Source organism: Hippoglossus hippoglossus, chromosome 1, assembly GCF_009819705.1.
Source record: "Hippoglossus hippoglossus isolate fHipHip1 chromosome 1, fHipHip1.pri, whole genome shotgun sequence".
Classification (NCBI taxonomy): Eukaryota; Metazoa; Chordata; class Actinopteri; order Pleuronectiformes; family Pleuronectidae; genus Hippoglossus; species Hippoglossus hippoglossus.
Window position 1 is genome coordinate 4,871,893 of NC_047151.1, and position 11,220 is coordinate 4,883,112.

The window sequence follows — 11,220 nt, forward strand, 5'->3', positions numbered from 1 at the left end:
AATCGCATGATCTGTTCAACTGAGGATGTAGGCAATTTTACCAGAGGTGGCCAGCATCATGAGGAGATGATTTCGTCAAAAAAAATCATTTCTGTCAAAAAATTACTTGGGCCATTATTTTAGGAAGGTGACGATGGGTTGAGGATTTTGGTTTCCATTGACTGTTGTTTTGTCATTTTGTTTTCAACAAATTAAACAATGACAATCAGTAAAGAATTTTAACTTGAATAATTCGTTCATCAAGATCTGATGTCTGATTTAGGTGTTCCCAAAACGTTTTGGAGCAGTGTAGGTTCTGTCTGGGACCAGCTCTTAGTTATGCTGCTATGAGGTCTAGAATGTTGGGAGAACGCATGACACATGGAGCTTCTCTTTCCTCTTCTCCCTCAATATCACATAAATCTTGCATCAATACTTGTTACTGACTTAACTTCTTCCCCGGAGTCCTTGTGTTTTACTGACAATTACTCCTCAATTAATTTATAATTGCTGCTCCCTTCATCTCTATCAGACATTTTATTATGTGTAAATACTTTAAACATTGACATACTTTCCTATTATGTTACAAACCATTTCTTCTAATCAATGTTGAAAATACTGTTATTTTGTTGTTGTGTTCAGTTACAAGCGGCATCTATTGCACTTCTGTCCGTCCTGGGAGAGGAATCCCTTACATCTGGCTCTCTCTGTGGTTTCTAAATTTTTTTCTTCCTGTTTCCTGATTAAGGGTTAAGGGCAGAGGATGTTGCACCTTGTCAAATTGTGATTTTAGAATATGGGCATACAAATAAAATTTTATTACATTTTTTTTTTTACATAATACCACTGGGCTCAGTTTTCGCCGAACCTTGCCATAACAAAGATGCTTCCATCACTGGTGTTGACAAATACATGATAGGCCTATCAGCTATACTTGAAGTAGCAAATATCTCTGTTATGCTCACAATGGCACTCATTGTATTTTTGTTGTGGTTTCAAGTTCTAGCACCATGGAGATGAAATGTTTAATGACATCTTAGAATTGCCAGGCATGAGACAACCGTGCTGGTGCCATGTTATGAGGAAAACATAGAGATGGCCTTGTTACAGTATACCTGCAGATTACTTCACTCCATTACTATGATGGCTGAGACTGATTTAACGCCTCCAGCAAGCGCAGTTGTCTCAATTTTCTCCTTCTCACTGGATGTACTATGTCAGACACCTCTGGTTTATACCAAGCATGTTCTTAAGTCTGATGGCCAAATAGATAAATGTTGGTTGTATTAAACCACAGAAAACTCACATGTGCCCTCTGGCTAAAAACCTATGTGAGTTTTTTGTTACAGTGGCTTTCCCTTTGCCGCTCTCCCTTAAACCGGACACCCAGCCAGTTGTTGCTGTGCCCAGTCCTTCTACTCTCAGCCTCTGAAACGTCTTCAGGGTTGATTTAAGTTGTTTAAAGTAGACTCCACATTAGACTCCTTCTTGCACACTCAATCAGTTTTGAGGACACTGTGTTCTGGGCAGATTTACAGCTTTTGCCATACTCTTTCCATTTAATGACTAGACTCAAGGGAATGGTCTCTGTCTGAAATTTTCTTGCATCCATCCCCTGACTTGAGCTTTTAGAGCTGGACTTTACTTCCACAATTTCAGTAAGCTATGTGGTGGCAATTTCTGTGAATCAAGCACAAAGCCAAACATTTGTCTTTCTGTAAGTTTAATTCAGCATCTGCAGAACTCACAGTACAATCACAGAGGTGAGGTCTGTGTTCTTATAACCAACAGCCCCCTCCCATTAGGTATGTAAAGGTATTTATTACCATCCTGGTGTCCTATCAGTAAGACATTCTGCCTTCACGTCTCTGTGGACGACCCCAGATGTGAGATTCCAACCATATACAAAGAGATACCATAATGTTGAGGCTTCAAAGAGGCCATAAAGTTAAAATCTCTGAGCAATAACTGTAAACCTAAAGTTGCCCTTTTAGATAATCTATTTGGTTAATCTTCCACGTACAAGTCTGCTCATGCAATATCACAGACACAAAAGACAACATTTCCATTACAGCTACTTGGGGTGTTTCTTTGTCTTCATGGAGAAAATATTTTTTGGGAAAATACTAACAGACTGATACAGTACAGTGAACTCCCTTGATTACACATTTGTAATCTCCATTTAACATATGTGTTTTCCCAAAACTTTGGCTATACATTATTTAAGTGTGTCCTATTAAAGAGTGTGAATTATGTGTAGGCAGGGTCTCATAATTATAATACTTTTTCTCTGTGTCATATTTAGCCATTCAGTTATCACACAATTGAATATGTTATGCTTTTATCATACTGTTCAGTTTAAAGATTTGAAAGATTTATTGTTTCTTCTCCGTAATAGCTCATGATGTAAAGTAGTTGTTGCTGCTACTGGCCAGCAGACAGTCAGGCAGGTTACTGTTATGTAATCATAATGATCACCAGCATTGAAAGTGATGTTGGCATCACACAAAGATAATCAGTGAGCTGGTGCCATTTGATCATGAATATAACACCTGTAGTGTTTGATTGTTCAGCCTTCAGCCAGAGACACAGACAGTTGTTGCTAAACACTCCACAGGCAGTTGAACGTAATCAATAACATATCACTGTCTCATCCCATCCCAAGCATTTCTCTTGCAATTTGAGCTTTTATGTCTTTAATAATAGAAGGTTTTGGGTTTTCACTGATTATGATTGGGGTAAGCACTCTACACATGCCTTATTTTTTTCTTAAAGATCTCTGCAATATTTTTAAGGAAATTCACAAAAATGTGGAAAAATCTTGCAATGTTGAGGAAGAGGAAAAAATAAATTCTGGGTCTGCCCCTTGATCCGGATCCATGTGTAATGGGTTCTTCCCTTAAGCATCGCATCCCTTCACCAAGTTTCATTGATATCCATCCAATGTTTTTTGCGTAATTCTGCTAAATAAATAACAAACAAACCAATAAATGCAGACGAAAACATTGCCTCCTTGGCGAAGGTAATACCACATATCTACAATTTTCTGTGAGTCTGTTCTGACATAGTGGTACTTTAAGCCAACAGCATGTTAGCATGCTCACAAATTACAAGATAGCAACATGATGATGTTTGTGAGCTGACTTGTTTTGCTGATAACTTCTTGTCAGGCATAAATACACAACACAGCAAATTATGAAATGAAAGTGAAATTACTTCATGCAGAAAAAACTGAAACCCAGACTAAACTTGTTTTGTTGGTTTTCTTTGCTTGCACGTGTGCAAAATTGAAAGGGCTCTCAAGCACACCCAGATGAAGAAATGTGCAAATACTTTGAGTAGGTGGCGGTCACAAACTGCAACGATGACTGTTCCTCTATGGTATTCCATAGTGCAGCATGCCAGGAGGACATGGGTGTGTTTTTTGTGTGAGGGGTTAGAGGGGTTAGTGTTTAATGCCAACATTAACCACTATTCCTGATTTCTGAACATGTGCCCATTCAAGCCATTTTTTCAGACAAAACCTGGTCTTACATGTGAGAATGTTTGACACAGACAATTGTTTATATGATGAGATTTCAAGCCCCTTCACAGAAACCATAACTCCACAGATGTGTTTGTACTTGTTTGTCTTATTTGGTCTCCTCTGAATGTGATGGGAATGTGCAGACTGTTATTGCATACCATCACACAAAGGATAAGACTGATTGAATTTGGCACCACTAATGCTTCCCACAATCATTTCTGTTGATCTTAATGCTGCTTCCATGTCTTTTACAGTTGAGAAGTAGAACTGTCAGAAAGCTTCATTGGTGTAGGAGTTAGTTACTTCTGAATTCTGAGAATAACATCACCGTGTTTAACCCAGATGGTGTGATATTCTTTCCTCCCTCCTCATGTCTGCACACGCAGTCTCTGCTAGGTTTATATTGAATGTCACCTGTGAGTCACCGAATTTCAACTTTTCATTGTTTATTGGTTATAGTGATTGGAAAATTAAGCTCAATGGTACGATGTGTTGGGAAACAAGATAATTATGAGATAGTTTCAATAGTATGAGTAAACTGTTTATATAATTATTATCACAATGTATTATCATTACCTGAAAGTCTTAATATCATGATTATAAAATGTCGTTTTTAGAATTACATACATATTTGTCATACATAATATTTGTTATCCTGGTCAACAGCATCTCTCTCTCCCTCTTTGTGTTTGTCTGTGTTCTGATTACAGGAGTGGGATTACAAGGGTGTCGATCAACAATTGCGGAGAAGAAGCAACAATTGCTAATCGTCTCCTGCTTTCAACTTCGGACTCCAACTGAGGTGGAGAACTTGTCAAGTGAAATTAATCTGAGGTAATTTATTTTTAAAAACAGTGAAAACAGTGAAAATATGATATTTCAAGGGCTTTTACTTTGAATTTCCTCAATATAAGTGCCCTTTTTCTGGGGTGCTTTTAAAAAAAATGAAGTCATATTTTTATCGATGTGGACGACTCTGTATCGATGAGACAGAGAAAGAACATAATCGATTCATGTTGTATTTAGCGATGTCCCGCCACTGAATAATTATCACACCGCTGCTCCAGGACAGACGCTAATTAAAGGTGCGGCCGTCCTGTGTCTGAGTCTCTGTCCGAGTCTGCTTCCTCCTCACTCCTCCTCTGACCTGCGCTCACTTTACACTTTAACTATAAACACCAGCACTGATCACAAGTTATTAGGACTCGTACAGGACTGACGTGTACTTTGTGTGAGTGTTTGATTCTCCAGAGTCTATGAGACACACGTTTAAACCTGCTACACAACACAAGATGTGACGTGACAGGTTAATATTAATATTAACTTCGTTGTTGCGGGAGTAGCGACGCCCCGTTTATCCAGGAACATAAATATGAATTCATCAGGTTTTTATAAAGATCACTTCTACGTGTAAGTGATTAGAAAACATCAGAGGAGCAGAGTCACTTGTTGACCTGCGGAGTAATGCGTCTCAGTACAAGATGCATTGATGTGCATTCGAATCGTTGACGATTGAATAGTAATTGAATCGTGAGACTAGTGAAGGTGCACGAGTGAGTACACAGTCATCACAGTCATGTGAGACTGGCAGCTCCTCCCACCTCCCAGCTCCTGTCCCTGTTGTACTGGTTTTTCTTCTCTTGTGTGGTGGTGAGTGGTGACAACCAAAGGACTAAGCTACCAGTGCCTCGAGTTTACAGCTAATTAGCCTAAAGACAAAAACAAATATAATTCACCCTACTACTGTTAAGTATTTAACAATTGTGTGAGTGTGAGGTATTACAATTAAGTGTTAAGCTAGAGATCTGATACTATATTTAACTTTTGGTTTTAGAACATTTTTTTATATAAATAATTATGAGAAGTGGCCTTTTTTCTCACTTGAGAAACTTCCCTCCAAAATGTCTGTGCACATCCCTGGGTGTCAAAGCCTCTTTCAGACGAATTTACATAGTGAGCTTTGCAAGTGGACATGCTTATCAGATTGACATGTGTAAGGAGGTGGCACAATGTGGCAATGTCACAATACAAACACTATTGCAAATGTGGTAAACAACCACAAGTGCAATACTGTTTCTTTCAACCTGCACTCTTCTCAACCTGGATAAAGACACAGCTAACATAACTCACGCCAGTCGTTTGAAAGTTTTTGTTTTGTGACTTTATAAAAAGTCAAGACTCTCTTCTTGTTGTCCCTTCAGTGATAGTGTGTCTGTTAGTGTCTGACGCACATCAACTATCAGCATTTCCTCTGACCTTGAGAGATTCCCAGCTAACCCACAGACCTGAACAACTGAACATAGTTCATTAGAATCCATATGATATCAATGCAGAAGAATAAACTTATCAGCAACGCACTGCAACTCATCCCTAACATTTCCTATCTGGGTCACTCAGTTCCCAATTGAACCCTGAAGGAACATGTCACCAATTTTCTACCACATTCCCAAATGCTAATCATAGAGGTATCACATAAGTCAATCATACTTTCTCTCTCTGGCTTGTGATGGAAATCTGAAAACACAAGAGGCTGGATTACCAAATTTGTCTTTGTGTATTTTATTGAGAGCTTTCTGCAGAAGGATAAACACAGAGAGTCACAGGGATCACAGAGTGTTGATGGAGAACTGTCAAATGCAAACACCTTGTATAGGAGAACTAAGGCTGTGTGTCTGAGCCACTGCAGACTGGTTCTGTAGGCGCAGTTGAAGTCAATATGGTCAATGGAGAACCTACATGGAGCATTTGACTGATTTGACCTTTTCCTCTGTGGAGTTGAAGCAAGTCTACTGCACCCGACTTGCAGCTTGCCTCACCACTTAGAGGAAACAAGACAGAGCTAGCTGTCTGTGGCCAGAAAAAATGTTCTAAAACTAAAGTATGTCTGTATGCCAAACCCTACTGTCACAATAATTACTGTGGGACATCAGTTCTCCAGAGGAATGACGAAAGCTGTTCAATACAATGGATAAAACACAGTGTAAATTCAACATGAAGGTCTCACTCATCAAGCAATAATTTGAACACCCCTCACATACAGACATATTTTAGGTTTAGAACATTTTTGTTAGTGGTGCACCGATGTATCGGCCGTATATCGGTAGCGGCCGATATTCGCCTCGTTTACTGCTATCGGCGTATCGGTAATAAACTTGACTTTCAGCGATAACATTGGCCGATATTCATTGGTATGTTTTCTGCAGCCTGCCAATCTGGCATCCAGATTATGGTACACTGACGCCGGGTTTACACCGGGCTCTGAAGCGCCGCGCCGCGCAGCGCAGCGCCAAGAAGCCAGGCGCCTCCCCCCCCCCCTGTTAAACCTTTGTGCGGTTCACATGGGCTGCGAAGCGCCGCGCTAGCGCCCTTCACCGATGGTTTCGGCGTGCGAGTGAGCGTATCGCGCCAGGAAACAGACTGAAATATGATTTTAAACGATTTAAATGACATATTTGATATGATATAAATGATCAAATATGCATCCCATACTTTGTATTCCCCTTCTGTTGTCCTGGAGTTTTAATTTTCCCAATTTTCCCAATCACATAATTAAATGTCCCCCTCTGCCCATCCACTACAGCCACACAAGCAGTCATATAGATAAAAAGAGAGAGAGGGGGGGGGCTAAAGGCTTGCTTGGAGAATACGTCATTTACCCCCGACACCCGACATTGAACGGGTTACATAGAACAACCAGCGGAGAATCACGGGCTGACCGACGCGCAGAAATGCGGGTCCGGTGTGAACAGCCAGGCGGCTGCGCGCTTGAGAATAACGCTGCGCGGCGCGGGGCGGCGCTTCAGCGCCCGGTGTAAACCCGGCGTTACACACCAAGAAGGCCACATGCAAGTAATAAACAAATATCGGTATCGGCTATCGGCTAGATTGTTGTTTTAAATATCGGTATCGGTATCGGCCAAGAATTTCCATATCGGTGCATCCCTAATTTTTGTATATAAATAATTCTGAGATGTGCCCTTTTTCTCACTTGAGCCCCCTTTTGAAACACTCTAACACGCTTGTAACTTCATGCTTATAAACAAAGTGCACCATGAAATGAGTGGGGGCTAGTTTGACCCTGTGTTTCAGAGTGGAGGCTGGCTTGACCGCAGTCCTGTACTGCTGCACAGTGTGAGGGTCACATGACTGACCTGGTCCCTTCCTGGCGAACATGTTATGAGACCTGCAGCGAGAACGATCATACCTGCTCTATTCAATCTGACTTGTGTTTGATGTGTCACAATTTAATGAGCATTTTTTTTCTTGTGTTTGAGTTCAATCAGGCTCAGTGTGCAGTTTCAGGACATTGCCCCTGGGGAAGGCAGCGCTTAAGACTCCTTCCCAGAACAGATGTCAGGTACTTTGTATTGTGCAATCATAGCAAACTGATTAGTGGCTGTTAGCATAAAGGTAGCAGAGCAGAGCGGCCTCTGCCTCTTGGTGTTTTTGCCGACACTGATAGGAGAGGATCCCTGCATGGACTCCCTGGGTGTCTGCCCGAGGTCCCTGCTTCTGTAGCCAGAAGGAATTTTTGAATAAAACCCTGTTGCTGGAATGTTGGGTTTGTTAACAGGATCTGGAACGGTCCTGTCCAGCGTCTGTGTCGCCAACTTTTCCGCCTTAGGTCTTTCACTACCACCCAGTCGCCGGGCTTCAGGTTATGAAGTGGTCCAGTCGCCGGGGTAGGGAGTGCGTCTTTAACCCCATCTGTGTATGTACAGCTGTTTTTCCTCCAAAGTGCACGCTCATCCGCTGTTGCTCTAAGTTGGAGTTCCTGCAGGTCAGCCGTGGGGGTGGTGGGGTCGACCTGTAAGAGAATGTGTGAAGCAGATAGTGGCTGGCGAGCAGCTGCTTTCGCTGCTGCATCCCCCCTGGCATTTCCTTGTGATACTGGGTCATTATTAGAAGTGTGAGCATCACATTTACATACTGCAACCTGTTTGGGGAGGAGGACAGCATCAAGCATCTGAGACACTAGAGCATGATGTGCAATTGGTTTGCCTGATGATGTAAGGAATTCTCTGTGTTTCCAAATCGTGCCAAATTCATGTACTACACCAAATGCATATCTACTGTCAGTGTAGATATTCCCCCTTTTCCCCTTAGCCAATTTGCATGCTTCAATGAGAGCAGTGAGCTCTGCTGCTTGTGCAGACAGAGAAGCAGGGAGAGGTCGTGCAATCAATGTATCATGTGCTGTTACCACAGAGAAACCAACTTGAAAGTCTGGATTCTGCAAAGGTGTTTCCTGTAAATCTGGTCTGGGGGAACAAACCTCAGTTATTGTTACTACACAGTTGTGTTGTTCACCATCTCCTTCTGTTGGAAGAAGAGTAGCTGGGTTTAGAACATTACATCTTTTCACAGTGATGTTAAGCATTTCCAACAGAAAAGCATGTTATCGATAGCATCATAGACACAGCATTTGGGGTCAGCAGGGTGAGTGGGGAGTATCCTGCTAAATCCCTGGATGCCATGACAGTCTTATCTGAAGCTGCTACAGCTCTGAGACAAGTAAGGAGGCCTGTATCAACAGGATCAAGTTTTGCTGAGAAAAATGCCACAGGTCTCTGTTTGCCCCCATGGTCTGGGAGTAGCACTGATGTCATGTAGCCCCCCTTCTCGTCAACTGCCTGTGTGAAAGGTCGGTCAGGGTTGGGTAGTCCTAAAGTCGGGGTCGTTTGTAAGGTCAGTTTCAAGTCAGTGAAAGCTTTCACTATGACTCCTGATGGGGTGGAAACGATAAAAATATCCACAAGACAAATTACATCACTTCCCATCAAATTAATTGGACAACATGAGGATAGCAAAAATGAAAACTTGAATTTTACAGTGATGCCTCATATTATATTATATTATAATATCACCTCATATTAAGGGAGTCGTGAATTTTTCAACCACGGTGCTTCCTGAATCTAACACAGATCTAACAACTCATTCGCTCATTTTAGGATGTCTGTCAAACATATCATTCTTGATGACTGAATGTGTTGCTCCTACATCTAAAAGGAATATAATCTCTTTCCTTAGCACTGTGAGTGAGTGCGTTGGCATATTAGCATATACATCTCATTGATATTTAACATATGTTCCTATCAGTAGTTTATCTTTCTTTTCTGAAAAATCGTTTACGTCTGTGACAAGTGTTTGTGTTGGTGTGGTGCATTCACCCTCTTGATGTGTGAGGTGTTCCTCACGGTCTCGTTCTCTGTTCAAAGTTGCTGGTTCCTCCCTCTCCTCCATCCCCGCCTCGGTTCAATCAGCCTTGTAAAGTTGTTGTGTCTTCGGCAATTTTTTGCCCAATGTCCCCTCTCTCCACAGTGAAAACAAATGTCCCAATCATCATTCCACACGCGTCTCCCCTCCTTCCTTGAAATCCTCTTCTTTTGCATCCGCGGTGTACCTCTGAACATTGTCACTGAGCCTTTATGCAGATCAGTCTCTCTTTTCTTCTTCTTCTTCTTCATGTTTAATTATCTTCTTCGCATCAACGGCATGTGCTTTTATTAAGCTCTTCCCGAGTCCCACTTGATGCCTGTACGTTTTAACAGGCTGGCAACATCAGGTCACTTCAACCATCGCGATTTGGGCTGGATCCTGTCCCAGTCCACATTGCCCGCTTGTCTGGTGCGAGGGAAGAGAGGAGTTGCGGGTCTGGAACTTTATTAGGTGGAAAAGGTTGTTGTGGAGCCTGGGCTCCTGCCTGTGGAACAAACGCTTCTAGTGGAGCTTGGTGTTGTTCTGGTTGTCGTCTTCTCGGCGGGGAAGAGTCGAGGTCGGAAACCTACATTTTGAGACACTGAGACATTTGTGAGGTGTTATCTGTCCCTGCCAGTGTGTGTTTTCTGTCCCTTTGATGCAATTCTTCTAACCACATTCCACATACCTTCCTATCTGCCTGAAATGTAAGATTTACTTTTTCTGCCCTGACTTACTTTTTCTTTCTCCTCTAGCTTCAGTCTCAGCTGCTTTAGCTGTCTTATACTAAAACTCCCCCTAGTTGGAAACCCACATTCTTTCATTCACACTTGTATCAGACTTAGTGCTGTGTCACCATAGTTCCTCCACATGAAGTTCATATTAGGATTACTCAGATCAGTTCCATTATCCAAATCATCAAATTTTTCATTTACCTATGTAAAGACATTTTTTTATTTTAAGTATTAGTTACCTTAAGTCTTCAATCAATCTCCAAAACGCTTTCGTAAGGTACAAAATAGGAAACTCAGTAATATTAATATCCTCAAAATATTGTAATATCCCCTATATAATATAACCAATAGTAATTTCCTTTTACTTACTTGGTCTTTGGTAATTTCTCAATTTTATCTATTTTTTTATTTTTATTTTATTTAATACACATTCAAATATCCTGCCTTTATCTGAACATGAATCATAGTGCCTTAAAGAAGTTCTCTACAGTTCTCTGCACTTTTGGAGTCTTGTTTCAACAATGCAAATACAACTCAGTATTATGTCCTTTTCTGTGGTTGTGCTCTTAACAAACTCTTGTAATGGACGCAAACTGAAACTGAAACAAAAAACTAAAAGAATATAAAGATTTCAAGATGAAGAACAGGTGCCTTTGGTGATAAGGGCCAATTCCATTTGATAAGTTTATTTCATCCACCCGTCAGAATTTCCTGATTTCTGAATTGCTGGTTGAACATAGGGCTGGTTTAGCATTCAGTGGGTCATGTCACATCCAGACAGAC